The sequence below is a fragment of the Carcharodon carcharias genome, chromosome 12 (genome assembly GCF_017639515.1).
Source record: "Carcharodon carcharias isolate sCarCar2 chromosome 12, sCarCar2.pri, whole genome shotgun sequence".
Taxonomy (NCBI): domain Eukaryota; kingdom Metazoa; phylum Chordata; class Chondrichthyes; order Lamniformes; family Lamnidae; genus Carcharodon; species Carcharodon carcharias.
In genome coordinates, this window is record NC_054478.1 from 22,592,307 (window position 1) to 22,606,844 (window position 14,538).

The following is a 14,538-nucleotide window of genomic DNA, read 5'->3' on the forward strand; positions in this document are numbered from 1 at the left end:
TAGGAGGCCCTTTATTTTGAAACAATGCTCCCAAGTTCTAGATTCCCCAGCGAGAGGAAACATCCTCTTAGCATCTACCCTGACACACAAATAGATGGTGGCATTGTGCTAATGCTACTGGACTAGTAATCCAGGGGCCCAGGCTAATGCTGTGATGACACAGACTCAAAGCTGATCCGAGCAGCAGGTGGAATTTAAATTCAGCTTATAAAATTTGGAATATTAAACTATCCTCAGTAGTGGTGACCATTAAACTACCATTGATTGTTATAAAAACCCATGTGGTTCTCTAATGTCCTTGAGGGAAGGGAATCTGCCATCCTTACCTGGTCTGGCCTATATCCACAGATCTGACTCCAGATCCACAGCAATGTGGTTGACTGCCCTCTGAATTAGCCTAGCAAGCCACTCACTTCAAGGGTAACAATTCGGGATGGGCAACAAATGCTGGCCTTGCTAGCGACAACCACATCCCAGGAAAGATTTTTAAAAAGCCCCTTCAGAATCTTGTATGTTTCAATAAGATCAGCCTTCATTCTTCTAAACTCCCATATAGGCCCATTCGCCTCAGCTTATCGCACACAGAAAAACCAAATACGTCTTTTTGTGGAGAGAGCGAAAAAAAATCAAGCGCACTCCTGTCAAACTGCAGCTGAGCAAAGAGTGCCACAAGTTCATTTGGAGGTAAATTACCTTACAGGTTGAAAAATAGAAATGCATCACTTATGCTGGAAGACAAAATACATAATTTTTATCCAGTTTTTTTGTTTATTTATCTTTAAAATATTCATTTTGGGAAGTGGGCCAGCATTTGTTGCCCATCCCTAATTGCCCTTGAGAAGGCGGTGGTGAGCTGCCTTCTCGAACCACTGCAGTGCATGTGGTGTAGGTACATCCAGGGTGCTGTTAGGGAGGGAGTTCCAGGATTTTGACCCTGCAACAGTGAAGGAACGGCGATATATTTCCAAGTCAGGATGGTGAGTGGCTTGGAGGGGAACTTCTAGATGGTGGTGTTCCCATGTGTCTGCTGCCATTGTCCTTTTAGATGGTAGTGGTCATGGTCATGGGATGGAAGGTGCTGTCTAAGGAGGCTTGGTGAATTCCTGCAGTGCATCTTGTAGATGGTACACACTGTTGTCACTGTGTGTCGGTGGTGGAGGCAGTGAATGTTTAAGGTGCTGGATGAGTTGTCAATCAAGTGGGCTGCTTTATTGTGGATGGGGTCAAGCTTCTTGAATGCTGGAGCTGCACTCATCCAGGGAAGTGGAGAATATTCCATCAAATGACTGACTTGTGCCTTGTAGATGGTGGACAGACTTTAAACATAAAACATATTTAGAAGAATGCCTTGGCAGCTCTGGGGCATTCCTACCTAATTGTGTTGATTAATTGTGTTGTGTGGGGAGAAAGTGGGAGAATGGGGTTGAGAAACTTATCAGCCATGATTGAATGGCAGAGCAGACTCGATGGGCCGAATGGCCTAATTTCTGCTCCTATGTCTTATGGTCTTATGGTTATTGGGAAAAAGGTTCAATACATAGTTCAATGCAGCAAATGGAAATAAAAAAAATTTAGAACCTCAAGGAACTCATTAGATTTTAGACCTATTAATAGAGGATACATGATCAGATTCTGTTCATTGAAACACTAGACTTGTGTTTATATAGCGCCTTTAAGATAGTACAACGTCCCAAGGCACTTCACAGGAGCATAATAAAGCAAAATTTGACAAGACACATAGAGTGACATTAAGGCAAATGGCCAAAAGCTTGGTCAAAGAGCTGGGTTTGAGAGACATAGAGTAATTTATGGCACAGCAGGAGGACATTCAGCGCATCAAATCTATGCTGGCTCCTGCAGAGCAATCCAGTCAGTCCCATTCCCCGGTTTGGTCTCCGTAGCCCTGCAAGTTTATTTCCATCAAGTGTCCATCCAATTTCATTTTGAAATCATTGTTTCTACTTCCAGCACCATCCTGGGTAATGAGTTCCAGGTCATCACCACTCACTGGGTAAAAATCGTTCTTCTTCACATTTCCCCCTGCCCAAAATCTTAAATCTGTGTCCCCTTGCACAATCAGCTAATGGGAAGAGTTTTTCCTTGTCTCCCTTATCTAAGCCCATCACACTCTTGTACGTCTCTAACAAACCTTCCCTCAATCTCTTAGTGAACACCAGGAAAGAAGAAAGAGAGGTGGAGAGGTTTAGGGAGTGAATCCCAGAACTCAGGGCCCAGGAAGGTGAGGCGTAGCAACACAATGGCAGAGCAATGAAAACCAGGGGTGCTCAAGAGGCCAGAATTAGATGTGTGCAAATCCCAGGAGCCACCGGATCTTAAGAGAAAGGCACCCGACGTTAGAAAGGGGCATCTGCTGGAGATGATTCCCCACCCTTCCTGCCTGAGGTCTAAGCATGATCATTTTTGGGCTTCTCCCACACCTGGGAAGTTCTCCTAGCAGCCTAAAAATTGGGCAAGAAATGGCCCTTAAGTGGTCAATAATTGCCCGTTTAAGGGCCTCAATTGGGGCAAGGCCCATGGCCTCACTTACCCCAGTGTAAAAATCGCTTAGAGTTCGGAGCGGGTGGGAACCCAGCAAGAAGCCCATTCGTTCTATTTCACGCTCTCCACCCCACCCACCCCACCCAAAAACCCACCAGCAGGGAACCATGAAATTCAGGTCAGAGAGGGGTGAGGCCATGGAGGGACTTAAAAACAAGGATGAGAATTTTAAAGTCAAGCCGCGGTTTAATCAGGTGCCTAGTAGGTCAGCGAGCACAGGAGGTGAACAGGTGAACAGGGCTTGGTGAAAATAAGGAGGCGGGCAGCAAAGTTTTGGGTGAGCTCAGGTTTAAAGAGTTGTGGAAGATTATCTGAGCAGTTTGTTCACCAAGCCCACCTAATTTACATAACACCTTTTATGATTTTGGTAATTTTGTTTTTTTAATATAACGAAGCCAACGAAGAAGATTGCTACATGATATAAAGCATCCATAATGTGATGTGATTATGCAGCAGCTGAGTTCAATGCCCCAACAGCTGGCTGACATGCACGTTATGAAGCAAGAGCAATTACAAGAGAAGGTTTCCAATTTATTTGTGCATTCAGTAACGAAAGAGACTGAACTGGGATAGATCAAGCGTTCCCTGAGCTGTGGGAGCCTTGTGTGATACAATATCACAATAAATGCAAATAATACCTGGTTCTAGAAACAATTCAAAGCAAATTAGCAACCTTCGTTGCACATATGCTCCATCTCACATTACCCCTTTATAATTCAATATATTTTAAGAATTGTGATGTTGAGGATTAACTATTTTACTGATTATTAAGGTTTGTGTGCATCTGAAATGTGGTTTTGTCTACTCTTGAGACTAAATCTTTGGGACAGATCATCCAACAATGTGCAGCAAATTTTCGGAGAAAATGTTCTTTTCAAAATTACTGACAGAAAACACAAACTGTACTGTAACTTGTAGAAATCATGAGTGAACCACACCATGCAAGATTAAAGTCTCAAAGAAAGGCAAAGAAACCTTGAGGATGGGGTGTTGTTTGTTTCAGACATCTGCCAACCAGAAGGAAATATGTCAACTGCTTCAAATCCACAATCAATTCAAGATCCAAATCCAACTGGTAATGGAGCTTTGAACTGAAGTCAATCAATGGGATTAGTATCTAGATGAAGAAGCCAATCCCAGCTCTGATAACTAGCAACCAGCTTGCTTATGTTGCTAAATTCAAAATTCCTGGTATTTTCATTTGCAGCACATTAATTTCCCATTTTGCTGTGTCATCCACACTGCACGGTCCACAGCAGGGGACAACTTATTTCTTTCAGTGCCATAAACAACATCCTGCAAACCAATCAGGAATAGATAGGTAGTTAATTAGCTATAATCCACTAGGGACTGTAGGCATCGCTCCCTGTTACAGCGAGACATAATTGGTTATGAAAATTGAGGGGCACCACTCTGCATCAAGCATGAAGCAGGCCCCAAGTCTACCTCAGCCGGAACGGGAATTGAACCAGTGCTGTTGGCACTATTCTGAGCCACACACTAGCCATCCCAGCCCCCTCCATCCATAGCAGACATATACAAATCAGGTCATTGAGTATTTGAGTTCAGCAGTAAACCAGGTACATCTTCCAAACAGTTCTTGTATGGTTAGGAGGTCCACTAAATGGTCGACTGCAGCTGCTTTTGGAACTATACTAGTGGGTTGACTTTTCTCTCTTCCCTATCTTTCCTCAGCTTGCTCTTATCTCGCCTTTTTTTACTTTCTCACTCCTTCTCTGGGGCCAAGATAACTTCCTCCCACTCCAACCCCCCACCACTCCACCTTGTTACATTTACCCTCATTATAATCTCTCCTCTGTTATAACCCTCCCTCTGTTGCGTGATGGTAATGAATTGGTTATGTTAATGGTTGATTTATCCAAATTCCGAAACCTACTATCCAGAGAATATGATTTCAAACCCCACCATAGCAGTTTGAGAAATTGAATTCAGTTAAAAATAAATTTGAAAGAAAAAGAAATGTTGGTACAGTGGGAAATAAAGCCTTTCTCCATTTCAGCAAGGAGTTATGTTTGGTTTCTTAATAACAGCTTCTTGAGTTTTTTCTTAACCCCCCCAACCCCCACCCAAAAATAAATCCTCACTAAGTCATGGCAAAATTGACAATCTTCCCCAATCATGGGTTATCTGCATGAATGATGGTTAAATGAGTTGAAACAATTTTGGGACAGAACTTGAAAATAAGGAGGAAGCCACTTAGGACCGAGTTGAGGAGAAATTTCTTTACTCAGAGGGTTGTGAATCTTTGGAATTCTCTACCCCAGAGGGCCGTGGAAGCTCAGCCATGTTTGAGGTTTAAGAGTATGTTTAAGGTAGGGAATTGATAGATTTATGATTAACAACAATAATGTAAACAGTTATGAGGATTGTGTAGGTTAAAGGCATTGAAGTGTTCGATCAACCATGATCGTATTGAATGGCGGAGCAGGCTCGACAGGCTGAATGGTCTTTTCCTGTTCCTATGTTCCTAAACTTTAAGACTAAGGGAAGAAATGCACTGATGTGAATTTGACATTTCCTTGTGAGTTCTGGCATTTTATGCTGATTTATGTTCATTTTTACTTGAAAGTTGATAAGTCACCAGGGCCAGATGGATTGTTTCCGAGGCTGCTGAAGGAAGTCAGGGAGGAGATAGCAGATGCTCTGAGGATGATTTTCCAATCTTCACCAGATACAGGGGAGGTACCGGAGAACTGGAGAAATGCAAACGTAGTTCCATTGTTTAAAAAGGGATCAAAGGAAATGCCAAATAGTTATAGGCCAGTTAGTCTTACATCAGTGGTGGGCAAATTAGTAGAATCAATCCTGAGAGATAGGATTAACTGTCATGTGGAAAGGCATGGACTAGTCAGGGATGGTCAGCATGGATTTGTTAAAGGAAGTTCTTGCCTCACAAATTTGATTGAATTCGTTGAGGAAGTGACAAGAAGGGTTGATGAAGGTAGTGCAGTGGATGTTGTGTACATAGATTTTAGCAAGGCATTTGACAAGGTCCCACATGGCAGATTGGTTAGGAAAGTAAAAGCTCATGTGATTCAGGGTAATGTGGCAAACTGGATAAAATGTTGGCTTTGTAACAGGAAACAAAGGGTAATGGTCGATGGATGCCCTTGCGAATGGAAAGTTGTCTCAAGTGGTGTTCCACAGGGCTTGGTGTTGGGACCCTTGCTGTTTGTGTTATATATTAACGATTTGGACGTGAACGTGGGGGGCACGATTGGGAAATTTGCAGATGACACAAAGACTGGCCGAGTAGTGGATAGTGTAGAGGATAAACATATCTCCAAAATGATATAGATGAGTTGGTGGAGAGGGCGGTAAAGTGGCAGATGGATTTTAACATAGAGAAGTGTGAGATCATACATTTAGGGAGGTCAAACAGTTACAGGGATTACACAATAAATGGGAATATACTAAGAGGGGTAGATGAAGTGAGAGATCTTGGCGTACAAGCACACAGGTCCCTGAAGGTAGCAGTTCAAGTAGACAAGTTTGTAAAGAAGGCATATGGAATGCTCTCCTTCAGCAGCAGAGGTATAGAATATAAAAGTAAGGTTATAATTTTGGAATTGTATAAAATACCAGTGAGGCCACAACTGGAGTATTGTGTACAGTTCTGATCACCACATTACAGGAAGGACATAATAGCTCTGGAGAGAGTGCAGAGGAGGTTTACAAGAATGTTGCCAGGGTCAGAAAAAAGTAGTTATGAGGAGAGATTGGATAGGTTGGGGTTATTTTCCTGAGAACAAAGAAGGCTGAGAGGTGACTTGAGTGAGGTGTACAAAATTATGAGGGGAATAGATAGAGTGGACAGGATAAAATTGTTCCCCTTGGTGGAGAATTCTAGAACCAGGGGACGTAGATTCAAGGTAAGTGGCAGAAGGTGTAGGGGGACATGAGGAAGAACTTTTTTACGCAGAGGGTAGTGGGTGTCTGGAATTCACTGCCCAAGTTGGTGGTAGAGGCAGAAACTCTAAACTCTTTCAAAAAGTACCTGGATCTACACCTTAAGTGCTGTAAGCTGCAGGGCTATGGGCCAGGCGCAGGAAGGTGGGATTAGAAAGGGCACCTGGGTGTCCTCGGGCTGGCATGGACAAGATAGGCCGAATGGCCTCCTTCTGTGCTGTAACTTTTCTATGGTTCTATGGGTGCAACTTAATGAGATTGTAAGGATACTTAAGTGTAATTTGATGTTGACATAACGAAGACATCATCAGGCATATTTTCAGATCTAAAGTCCAGGTTGCGCATAGAGTTTTGTGCTATTCTACGATTTTAACAAAAAGTTATAGCTTGTATCAATTTCACCTACCCGAATGCAGTAGTCTGCATTTCAATTTGGTGCAGCAGTAATTTATTCTCCAACACAAATGCTCCTACAGTAAAACTGAAGAAGCCAAGGATTGCACCTTATAAAAATCAAAGGCAAATTAGATTTTCAAGTCTTAGTTCCATATTGATTGCAGCAAATGCGACAGTTTCAGTATTTTCCCTATTGTAATTGCTTTGGCTCATTCCATACAATGAATTGCATTCGCTAACTTTTACAGAAATGAAAAAGATAAGTCAGCAACAACTGTTTTCATCTGTGTTTCTTTTGCTAGAGAGTGAATACTAACATTTCAATAAACTGGGTGCATACCGTGTAGTATTCGGGTGTTCAGGGCTGAAAGAATTAATGTGTGGGACTGGAGAAATGGTACCACCCACATGATGATGTAAGAGACACCCGACCAAGAGTTGAGGAGAAAGCTCATGGCTTAGTCTGAATAACACTCATAGTCTTGTATATCTTGTATAAATTGTTTGGCATTGGTTAGCTCAATTGGCTGGACAGCTGGTTTGTGATGCCAACAATGTGGGTTCAATTCTGGTACTGGCTAAGGTCAACCATGAAGACTCCACCTTCTCAACCTTGCCTCTCGCCTGAGGTGTGGTGACCCTCAGGTTAAACTCATTACCAATTGTCTCTCTCTAATGACAGAGCAGCCTGTGGTCCTCTAGGACTATGGTGACTTTAACTTCATGCACATCTGTAAATAGTTATGTTCATTCAATAAACAGTTATTGTTCAGACATGTCTATGTCTCTGCAACCATCACTCGCCAGTCACAACCAACATACAACATGATGGCAGCTATGAAGGACCCCAAAAATCAATTTTAAAGAAGTTTGCAAGTCTGCTTTCATTGTAAAAGGTGTTGACATTTTGGAAAGTTTGCAGATCTAAAACCTCTGGATGCAAAGAGGATAACGAGAGAATCTTTGCACAGAAGGCCATCAACGAAATTGAGGAATCTCAACCAGAAGAGTTCACTAGGTAAGAGCAAAGATCCAAGATACATGTTCTGGAAGGCAAACATTTGTGTCGATGAACATATCACTAATTTCAAACTGGATACAGGAGCAAGTGTAATAGTCTCGTCTGACAAAGAACCATCGTCAGGGAAACAATGCCTGAAGCCATCTACATTCCAGTTATTTGGCCCAGAAAAGATCAAGTAATAGGGATGTTGCAAACAATGTTCCAATACAAAAACAAACAGATACTGGAAACATGATAGATTATTCGCAGTCAGGAATTCTCTCTTCTGAGCCAAAATGCTTGTTTTGACCTCAACCTCATCAAGGCAGCGGAACACACCAATGAACAGGTAGTCATCAATGAGACCAAATCGGAGCCCCTCAAACCATCCACATGCACTGACGGTCTAGATTAGGACTTCAGCACCAATTTTTCAACACTCTTCACAGAGGCTGATAATCCAGCCCTTTTCCAAGAAGATATACAGCAGATGGAGGATAAACTTGTTCTTACTGAAGCGGTAACTAACCAATTGGACCAATAAGTACATGAGTGTGACTCTGATCCTTCAACACTCTGAGAGTCTGTTGAGCAGGTGGAAGACAAACCTCAAGCAATAGAATACACTGGTACAATAGCACATTCACCTGACAGTGGTGACCCCTTTGTAAGTGCATCCATACCTATCCATCCACCTAAAGTGTTAGTCCAGTATGTGAGCAATCAAAAACATCCAGAACCGGAAGAGGGCCAAACCTGACAAGGTCCACCTCTTCCACATTGGAAGACACTAACCTTACTGCTACAGCTGGGTTACTGGAGTCGGGAGTCAGATGGTGGGGACTAGTCAGATCAGGTCCAGTGGGAATCAGGGGGAGGAGTTGGGTGGGAGGGCTAGTCAGGTCTGGTTGGGGGAGTCGGGAGGGTCAGGGAGGAGACCGCGTTCAGGGGGAGAGTTGGGAGGTGAAAGCTAGTCAGGTCCGGTCGGTTGGTTGGTGGGAGGTTGAGGGTGGGGAAGGGTCATGGGATAATTGGGGGTTGAGACTAGGATTTTTCTGTCAAACATCTCCTGAGTAACTACCTAAGTAAGTAAATTGAAATCATCCAATGTCTCTGACTCCCAGAGTTGGAGATCTTTTTGGATGATCCTGGGGAGCAGGGGAAATGCCCATTCGAAGTTCAAACTTTCCAGGAAATTCCAATGGAGTCAATGCGTCAGGGGTCCTGAAGCATACAACAATCTGGGGACCAGAAGATCTGGGCCTTAGGGTTAGCCATGGTTCAGTTGGGAGTAATCATGTCCGAGTCAGATGGTTGTGGGTTCAAAGCCCGTTCTAGAGAACTGAGTAGAAAAATCTAGGCTGACACTCCCAGTGCAATACTGAGGGAGTGCTGAACTGTCAGATGAGACATTAAACCAAGGCCCCATCTGTTCTCCAAGGTGGATAAAAGGTCTCATGACTCTATGTTGAAGAAGAGCTTGGTCCAGACCAGTGCTTTGGTCAAGATTGACCCCTCAGTAAACACCACAAAAACAGATTATGCAATCATATCACATGGCTTTTTGTGGGACCTTGCTGTGTGTAAATTGGCTGCCACATTTCCTAACTTACAACAGTATGCTTCAAGAGTACTTAATTGGCTGTAAAGGTACCTTGGGTCTGCTGAGATTGCAAAAGGCACTATATAAAGGCAAGTTCTTTCTTTTTAACTCACCCAACCCAAAGATTCCACTGTACTCTGAACATCCCAATGTCTTTAACTCATTTATTAAGTAAAGAAAGAACTTGCATTTTTATCACACCTGATCCTATTAGTTTCAAAACACTTTTTAAGAATTAATTTTGTCCTGGTAAAAGCAGCTGCTCACTTACACACATCGAAATCCTGTAAACAACACAATATATGGCCAGTTAAACTGTTCTTTGTTGTAGTAATGATGCCCTTGGAGGGAATGCAGCGTTGATTTACCAGAATGAGACCTGGGTTCCAAGGGTTAACTTAAGAGAAGAGATTACACAAACTAGGATTGTATTGCCTGGAATTTAAGGGGTTAAAGAGTGATTTGTTCAAATCTTTCAAGATATTTAGAGGACTATGTTTGGTAGATAGAGAGAAACTATTTCCACTGGTTAGATGTCTTGGGTGAGGGGGTATAGTCTAAAAATTACAGCTAGTAAAATCAGGCAACGCTTCTACACACAAGGAACGATAGAATTTGGAATTCTCATTACAAATGGTAATTGATGCCAGATCAATTGTTAATTTTATAACTTGAGATTGATTGATTTCTGTTAGCCAAACAACATGGCAAAGGCAGGTTTCTGGAGTTAGGTTGCACATCAACTGATATTTCAGAATGGCTTGAGGGGCTAAACGGTCTACTCCTGTTCCTACGTTGGCTAGTATACCAGAATTCTCGGTTCTTCCCAAGTGTCATGGGGATTTTTTATGTCCACCTAAATACCCACCCAAAGAATAGCACTTTCATCAGCGTAGCACTCCCTCAGTACCAAGGGCAGTTTGGATTATGCACTCAAGTTTTAGGATGGGACTTGAATCTATTGTCTTCATTAACCAAGAGGTGGTCGCTAACTAGAAGCACATTGTCAAATTACTTCAAATGTTTACCATTTAGCCAAGATTTTCTTCTCTCTAAAATTTGTCCAGAGTTTACTTTTCAGCAATTTATATTCACATTTTCTTGGTCCTACTGGCTTGACTTTCCTCAAACCAGTATCCAGGGGTCACCTTACCTATACCATTTAACACTTTATTTGCGTTAGTGAAACTTAAACTGCTCTAATTCTTCCATGTGCTTCATCCTCTTTACACTTGGTATAATTCTTTATAAATGCTCTTTCCTGCAGCCTCCACAATGCATATATCACTATGAAATATGGTGATTAACGTTGCCAACAGTGCATCGTGAGGCTTCATCAGTGCATTAATCTTTGTAAATCTACCTTATTATGGCTATAAATCCCAATGTAAGGATTGATGAAAGAGGAGCAGGAGTGGACCATTTGAATCCACCCCACCATTCACTAAGATCACGGCTGATTTTCTACCTCAATTCCACTCGCACCCTTACCCTCACATCCAAGAACCTATCAGTCTCAGTCTTGAATATACTCAATGACTGAGCATTCAGTCATCTGGGGTAGAGAATTCCAAAGATTCACAACCTTTTGAGAAATGCAATCCCTCTCATCTCCATCCTAAATTATTCGACCACTTATTCTAAGACTATAACCCTAATCCTTTGGGTTGTCAACCCTCCAGGGTTGGCCTGGATCCTCCAAGAATTAAAGATCAATCTCCTGGACACTGCTCTGTACAACCCTGGAGAAAAATCATTGGAACGTTATAAAGGATTTTTTCTGTCATTTTCTTTGAATATTTCTCTTATTTCTCTTTAAATATACAAGTTGGGAAAACAGGCTGTTTGGCTGACAGTCAAGCATCATCCAGTTGGGTAATGAGTCTTTTTGCTTTCCAATTGGCTAAGGAAGGCAGTATGTCACAAGGATGGATGGGTTGGCTGACTAATGGCTGGAGCGTGGAGCAGGCTTGAGGGATGAGTGGCCTATTCCTGCTCCTTATTTGTATGAGTATGGGGGCAGGTCATGTGATGAAACCTCCAGGAATATATTTAACCAGAGTTGACAACCCTGTAATTCTAGACTCTCCAGCCAGAGGAAACATTCACTGCCATCTAATCTGTCAAGCCCCTTTAGCATTTTATATGTTTCAATGAGATCACTTCTTATTCTTCTGAACTCCAGGAAGTATAGTCCTAGTCTACTCCATCTCTCCTCAGGGGACAATCTCCCCATCTCAAGAATCAGTCTAGTGAACCTTGTTGCCTTTAAAGTTCGAAAGAAAGGGTTAGGTAATGAGGTCAAACCTGTACTTTGTTTTCCAATATGCTTTTTAAAAAATGCTTCTTTTTTATTTTCTTGACAATGGAAAGCTTCAGTTGCTTCAAGGCCCCTTTCCAACTTTTCCTGTTCCAATTCTATTCTCTTTGTTTCCTTGTCATTATTTCATCTATTATCCTATACTTCAGAGTATACGTGTGTCCACTTTAGTTATTGTGCAACAGCTTTCCCCCATTCTCTTTTAGATTGTGACTGAGTTGTGTTTATTATTATAACCATTCAAGGTATTGCCTTTCTAAATTAAGTGCTACTGTAGTCTTCACACTATAAGCTGAATAGAGACACTTACAATAAGCCCTGTACATGGGCTACGATTTTTTTGTGTTCTTAACTTAATCCTCTAAATTATTTAAAAGCAGAAGAGACCTTTTTGACATGTAGGTGTTGACTGTGGAAATTGACGTTTCATGAGAGAACGGATGCTGGTCTTGTGTTACGGAGTTGCTGCAGGAAAGCGAAACCAATCAGTTTTGAGCAGTCAAATGGAATATAGATTCATGTCAGAAATGCTCAGCAAATCCAATATCACCTGCCTCAATTTCAATGAGATGCAAAGGGAACCAACCCAGATCAACTGGAAGAGAAATTAGCAAATAAGACTGTGCACAATGAGAAATATTCTACCAGGGAATGATGAAACTAAACATACTGCCACAAGCAGAACATCAGCAGTTGGAATTCCTTGAGGGAGCAGAGGAATTAAAATTAAAAAGCTTAAAAAAATGGAATATCTACAGTTCATCATTCAAAAAAGAAACCAAATGAAAATTTAGAAAATGTAGAGGTTAGAAAAAATGTAGTGATTAGAAAAGAGAAGGGCGATAATGAAGAACTAGAGGCAGGTAAAATGGAAATAGTAAAGCATTTCAAAACCTTGGCCAAAAAGGTGTTTTATTTTTGATAGGAGTCTTAAAGGAATAAAAGGAGATGGGGCACTTGAAAGAGAATACCAGAGTGTGGGGATTGGATAGCTGAAAGCATGGCCAGTGATGGTCATACGAAAAGAGGAGGTGGGGAATGGATAAGAATGCAGTATGGGAGCAATGGAGAATTGAGAGAGTTTGTAGGGCTGGAGGAGCGAGGGAGAGGTGAGGCCAGCAAGATATTTAAACATGAAAATAAGTGTTTAAAACTGGAGATATTGGGAGACAACGAGCCAATGTAGGCCAGCAAGAAGAGGAATTATTGGTGAGTGAGACTTGATTCATACTGGTAAATAGCTGGCATAGCTTTGGATGACCTTACATCCAGAATAGAGGATGAGAAGCCAGTCAGAAGAGCATCAGAATAGTCGGGTCTGGAGGTGACAAAGGCACAGATTAGGATTTCAGCAGAGACCGATTTCAATAGAAATGAACAACATTAGAGGTGGAAATAGGTGGTCTTTGTGATGGAGGATATGAGGCTGATAAGCTCAATTCAAGGATGAATTGGATGCCAAGGTTGTAAACAGTCTGCTTCAATTTTTTTAAAACTATTTTTTCATGGAACGTAGGTGTTGCTGGTTAGGCCAGCATTTATTGCCCATCCTAATTGCCCTCGAGAAGGTGGTGGTCAGTCACCTTCTTGAACTACTGCAGTCCATCTGGTATAGGTACACCCACAATACTGTTAGAAAGGGAGTTCCAGGATTTTGACCCACTGACAATGAATTAACAGCAATATAGCTCCAAGTCAAGACAGTGTCTGGCTTGGAGGAAACTTGCCAGTGGTGGTGTTCCCGTGCATCTGCTGCCCTTGTCCTTCTAGGTCACAGGTTTGGAAGGTGCTGAAGTTACCTTTCACTGCAATTAAACTTGTAGATGGTACACATTGCTGCCACTGTGCATTGGTGCTGGAGGAAGTGAATGTTTAAGATGGTGGTTGGAGTGCCAATTAAGTGGGCTTTGTCCTGGATGGTGTCAAGCTCCTTGAGTATTCTTGGAGCTGCATCCAGGCAAGTGGAGTGTATTCTATCACACTCCTGACTTGTGCCTTGTAAATAGTGGACAGGCTTTGGGGAGTCAGGTGAAAAACTCACTACAGAATTCCTAGCCTTTGACCTACTCTTGTAGCTATAGTATTGAGAGGGCTAGTCCAGTTCAGTTTCTGGTCAATGGTAACCCCCAGGATGTTGATCGTGGGGGATTCAGTAATGGTAATGCCATTGAACGTCAAGGGGAGGTGGTTGGATTCTCTCATGTTGGAGATGGTCATTGCCTGGCACTTGTGTGGCACAAATTATACTTGCTACTTGTCAGCCCAAGCCTGAATGTTGTCCAGGTCTTGCTGCATATGGATATGGCTACTTCAGATCTGAAGAGTCAAAAATGACACTGAACATTGTGCAATCATCAGGGAACATCTCCATTTCTGACCTTATGACGAAGGGAAGGTCATTGATGAAACAGCTGAAAATAGTTGGGCCTAGGACACTATCCTGAGGAGCTCCTGCAGCAACGTCGCAGAACTTGAGACAGTGGCTTGGGAGAAGGTTAGAATCAGCAGCAAGGGTACATAATTTGTGGTGGAAGCTGAAGACAATGGCTTGAGTCTTCTAAATTTATTACTAGAGGAAATTTCAGCTCATCCGAGACTGGATGTCAGAAAAACAGTCTGACCACACAGATGCAGTGAAGGAGTCGAGAGAAGTGGTGAGAAAGGGCCAAAAAGACAGATCCTTAAGAGACTCTATAGGTAATAATACAGGGATGTGAAGAAATTGTT